Source organism: Myotis davidii, unplaced genomic scaffold (assembly GCF_000327345.1).
Source record: "Myotis davidii unplaced genomic scaffold, ASM32734v1 scaffold277, whole genome shotgun sequence".
In the NCBI taxonomy this organism is placed as follows: domain Eukaryota; kingdom Metazoa; phylum Chordata; class Mammalia; order Chiroptera; family Vespertilionidae; genus Myotis; species Myotis davidii.
The window spans coordinates 3640229-3646157 of record NW_006289214.1 but is presented as its reverse complement, the minus strand read 5'-3'; positions in this window follow the sequence as shown (position 1 = coordinate 3646157).

The window sequence follows — 5929 nt, the reverse complement described above, 5'->3', positions numbered from 1 at the left end:
GATCAACCACAGGACTTGCATGCATGTATGTAAGCATAGCCAATGAACACAGATAATAGGGGGTTGAGGGCATGTGCTGAGGGGTCGGGGTGGCTGGGGAGAGGTCAATGGGGGGAAAAGAAGACATATGTAATACTATATGCAATATGTAATACTTTAAACAATAAAGATTTTTTTTAATGTAATGATGTTTACTTTGAATTTATATTAGTTCACACAAACACTCCATCCATGCTTTTGTTCCGGCCCTCCGGTCCAGTTTAAAGATTTTTTTAAAAAACATTAAATGTTTACGCTGTTTTAAGTGCTCAAAATTTACGATAATGAAAAATAAGGTACAGCACCAGCCCTCTGGCAGTTTGTAATGTAATGTTATGCAACTACATCTGTCACTTTAATAAATCCATCATGAGTCCTGTAACTCAGGTTTAGCAGAATAGTTTTCTTGTTTAAACAGCATTCAACTAGATTAGTGATTTTCAACTGGTGTGCTGCAAGAATTTTTAAAGCATGCAATACCTGACTATTTAATCAGGGAAACTGACCTTTTTTTTTCTCTTAAATTGTCAAATAAATGACAACAGCCAACACAACAATAGCTGTCTGGTGTGAATGAATCAAAATTATACCTACTTTTTGTCAGATTGGCAAAATATATATTCCTTGGTGTGCCCCAGGATTTTAGTCGTTTGTGTGTGCCATGAGATGAAAAAGATTGAAAATCGCTGAACTAGATCAATTATCAATATTAACACTTCTGAAAACTCCATTTCTTCTACAATTTTCATTGAACACACACTGAGCCACAGAAAATCATTTCAAGCTCCAACACTCCTAGTTGGGAGACCTTTGTCGTCTTACTCCCTTTTCTCTCTTTACTTCATGAGATAAGACATCCACCCTCCCAGGAAGGTAAAGGAGGTGATAACTGAAGGAAAAATAAAGAGAAAGTGAGGAAGCCTGCGAACTCTCATGGAAATGTTCTGTACTGCCACATCCATGTTTAAATTCTTAATATCTTATCGGCCTCCTCACTGAGACCACCGGAGTCAGAATGAGGCGGCAGAAGTGATATTCTTTCACATCTTTTTTCACAATACTTTGTGGACAAAAGGGGCCACATGCTGACCTGACAAGCTCAGGAGAGGCCTGCATGGCAGTTCTGCAGACTCGGAGACCTAAAGTAACCACAAAGGATGGTCTGAAATTAAACCTTAACTAAAAGCAGTTATGGTGGGCAGTTACCTCCTAAGCTAATATCTTCACTGATAAGGTCAATCTTTACCGTAACTGAGCCTGTCTGTCTTTTTGCATCTAAGATAACATGTCCTTGGGATGTCTGGGTAACTTGTGACTTCCCTTTTTATGGAGCCTCTGGGGCACGGCCAGGTGTGCTGGGCCCAGGACAGATAACACAGATTCCTTGTTAATTGTTTCTGCACCCATCTAAGTATGTGTCCATCATTTTACTTTTTATCCTATCACAGAGGTTTCCCTGCTTCGCTTAATCCCACCTCCTTAAATCTGTCACCAGTGAATTTCATGTATAAATACAGATGTAACCCTGCCATTCTCCGGAGCACTATCTCAATTCGTTGAGGTTCTGCTTCCCGGCATATGTCGACAGTTTGGCTCAAATAAACACAAAATTCTTTACAGGTCTCAATGGTTTTTTTACATTAACATGTAAAACTTTATATTTACTGCACGGTTCAGAATTCAAAGGGCGAGTTTTAAGGCAAATATCCCCTCTGCGCTGTTAATTTTTTACAATATTCACCCGCTGTCTCTGAATGCTACCACCACCATCAGTTGGTTCATCCAAGCATCACATTTCGCGCAGTACATCCTTGGCATTGTAAAGTAAAAATAACCACTAATAGAAGCGTAAAATGTAAGTACACCTAGATCACTCTCTCTCTCTCTTTTTTTTTTAATTTTAAGAGCTTTATTTCGTTCCCAAGATCAGGTACAGAGCAATGTACATTTCCAGGCTTTTGACTCCCCCCTCCCCCCAATAATAGTCTATCACCTGCAAACGTTTGTGCTTTCTGGAACGCCTATGGTTTCCATGGCGCGTCTCCTGCTCTGTGTCCTCAGTGGGCCTCTCCCCAGCGAGCATGGTTGCTCTCTTCCCCCCGGAGAACCCTGTTCCACAGCTCCAGCACCTGCGTCTCCTCCAGGAGGGCCTTCACCTCCTCTTGCAGGGCATCGCTTTCCTCTCGGAGGGCCTGGTTCTCCTGGCGCAGGGCCTGCTCCACCTTCCACAGGGCCTGCTCCTCCAGCTCCAGCGCTGCTCCTTCCTTGCGCAGGGCCAGCTCCTCCAGCCGCAGGGCGCGCTTCTGGTGCTGCAGGCCCTTGATGTTCTCCTGCAGGGACCGGATCTCCTCCTGCAGGGCTGTCGCCTCGTTGCGGAAGGCCACCTCCTGCTCCCAGAGCGCCTTGGTCTGAGCCTTCAGGGCTGTGTTCTGCTGCCAGTAAGACTTGGTTTCCGAGCTCAGGACGTTGAGCTTCTCCCACGGGGTCTTGGGCGTCTTGAAGAACACGGTGTTCACGGCCCACAGGTCCTGGTTCTCCTCCTGCAGGGCCTGGTTCCTGGCGCGGATCGCCTGGTTCTCCATGCGGGCGCTTTTGTTCTCTCTCCGCAGGGCCTTGTTCTCCGCCCACAGGCGCCGGTTTTCTCCTCGGAGGGCGTTGTTCTCGTCCCGGGTCACCTTGTTGTTCCTCCGAAGGTTTTTCTTCATCGTCTGAGACTCCCGTCGGAGCTTATTTTGACCTCGGATGCAGGAGAAAAACGTCGAGAACATGCGGCAGATCTTCCCTCGCTTGTGGCGCTTTGATTCCGGGGCAGCCATGGTCTCTTTAGCGTTGTGTCTGCGCCAACTGCCAACCCCAGGTGTGCGGGGGGCCAGCTGGCCTGGACGAAGGCGATTTGCGACTCAAAGGGGTTCTCAATTTGTTGAGAATCTGTTCATGTAGAATTATCTGTTGTTTCGATTTTGCACAAGGAGTACTACACACTAAACAAGGTTAGGTAGGCCCACTGCAGGAGAAAACGGGAAAATATGAAGACAAATCAATAAATGAACTGTTAGGTTGATAAACCAAACTCAGGTCAACTAAATTCCAACACAGAAATGACTAATAATTCTAGATTACAGATTGAATATGGTTCAAGGTTAATATACCGAATGGCTTTGGGTGCCAAACTAAACTGTGTGCTAAACTATTACCAAACTACTAATAGCCTACTAATATAACGGTTACTTATAATTAACTCACCTGCTATTGATGTGGAAAAATACCAGGCACTTAAACAAACATGTCTGGCTTGGTAAGAACCAGAAAACACCTTTTAAAGAGGTTAGATACACTGTAGTTTCTTCTCCCCACATTTACTTCGACATTCATTAGTGACAGCCATCCCTACTTACATTTCTGTGGCCTCTGAATTCCCTGTGTGCTTGATTCCTTTTTAGTACCAGAAAACAACCAGGCAACATTTTATGACATCAATAGTGATGTCACATAGTTCTGACACCAATGAGTGCCATACAGGGTGCTTGGCTGTTTTGTTTTTTTTAGTATGTGTTTTAGGGAAGAAAAAAAAGTAATTTAGTTTTATTGTATTTGGTTTTTGTCGGAGACCTGCCTTTTTGTTTGTTTGTCTGCATTCATTTTCCCTAACTACTGCTAAGTGTGTAACCTGTTTCTAAGGCTTTAATGCAATGGTTCTCAACCTTCTGGCCCTTTAAATACAGTTCCTCATGTTATGACCCAACCATAAAATTATTTTCATTGCTACTTCATAACTGTAATGTTGCTACTCTTATGAATCGTAATGTAAATATCTGATATACAGGATGGTCTTAGGTGATCCCTTGTGAAAGGGTCGTTCGACCACGGAAGGGATTGCGACCCACAGGTTGAGAACCGCAGCTTTAATGCTCTCTTTGGTCTCTCAGAAGGTATTTCCTTTTAAAGTCCGTTTAGTAGTTAAATAATTCCCTTCAGAGGCTATTACTGCCAAGAAAACCCCTCCCAAATAATACATTGCTGTTTGTTAAGTGAGGAGTTATGATATGACTATATATCAGACATTGGAAATGTGGACCAGAAAATAAATGGAGATTTTGAAATATTATTTCCTTCATGTTTGACACTCTGACTACTTTGTTACCACTGGAGACTCTTTTTTTTAATAATAATATTTGATGCTTTTCTCTATTAAATGAATATGTATTTGGTCATTGCATATAAATTATTAAATTTTATTTAAAACACTGATTTTTGCTCTTAGCTAAATAACTTCTAATTATTGTATCCTAGGAATTGACAAGTGGTAGTAAACATTGTACAGTCAAAGGTGAAAATATTTTAAATGACTTTAAGATGAATGCTGAATAATCAGTGTTAGGTAAATTTGTATGTAAAGGAAATAGCACTGGCAATTTTTAATTTCAATAATCTTATTTCAGATAAATTTTATAGTATTCAACATATATCTACCGCTGGAATATAAAACAAAAGAATATTTATTTTTATAATTTTTAAATGTAAATTTTTGATGAGATATTAAATTATTTCATAATATATAGATCTCACAATGTTTTGATTATTTATACTTATCAATTTGTCATTGACTTAAGGTATAAATTTGAAATTTGAATATATGATAACATGTATAAGCCCAAACCACTCACCCCTGAATAAAAATTAGGCAATTTATTCATGAAGCCAGCTTTTTCTAAGCAGCTGTTTATATTATATTTACTTAACAACTTTGAAACAAGTATTTTTCTCAGACATTCATAACTTTTTATTAAACTTAGTAAAAATACTAAAAATCTTTATGACATGAAAGCTAACATAAAATTAAGAAGATCCATGTGAAACTGTTTGATTGTTTTTATCCTGATGTAAGTGAAATATCCATTTGATCACCTTTATAATTGTATTGAGAAAGCTTTCCATGTGACTATGCACCACCTTTTTTTTAATCTTTATTGTTGAAAGTATTACAGATGTCTCCTTTCTCCCCATTGAGCTCTTCCACCCTTCCCCCTGCCCCAGGCCTTCACTTCCCTATTTCTGTGCCATGGGTTATGCATAGATGCATATACATTCTTTGGTTAGTCTCTTCCATCCTCATCCCCCCCTTCTTTATGCTAGTGTTTCTGTTCTTTTGATACTGCTACCATGGCAGCTAAATATCCAGAGCGTTCCAGAAGACAAAGAACTCTGGGCATTCTGTATTGGAATGTTGTAATTCTTGAGGTTTAAGGGCGAACAAGGAATAAAAGGAAAATTTGTTCCCATTGCCCTCAAAGAAACTACAGGCCCACATGGCTTCATTAGAGAATTCTTTCAAATAGTCAAGAAATAAATAATGTTAATATTTCCATGAATTATTTCATATGGTAGGGGAAAAAAATGAATTTATTTTGAAACCACATCACCATAGAAACCTCACAGGAAAGGAAAACTATATTGTAAAGTGTCTCATAAACACAGGTGCAAAAATCCTGAACAAAAAATTAGCACACCAAGTTCAGTGATGCACAAAATAAATATCATCTCCAAACTGTATTTAAACATGAATGCAAGATTGAGTTAACATTGAGAAATCAATTAAGGTAATTTACTTTCATAAACAGAACAGAGGAGAAAAATTTCATCTCTTGCCATGAGAAAAGTAATTTCAGTAGATTCAGAGAAAGCATTTGCTGAAACACAAATCACTTTCATGATTAAAAACAAAAACCAAACCAACAATATCATTACCACAAATGTCCCCTTAGTGCACTGGGAACAGAAAAGAACTTCTTTAATTCAATTATGAGTATTAAAAAAAAACCTGCAGAAACATATCAGATGATAAAATACTAATAGTTCACAAATATATAAGAATGTCCACTATCATCACTTA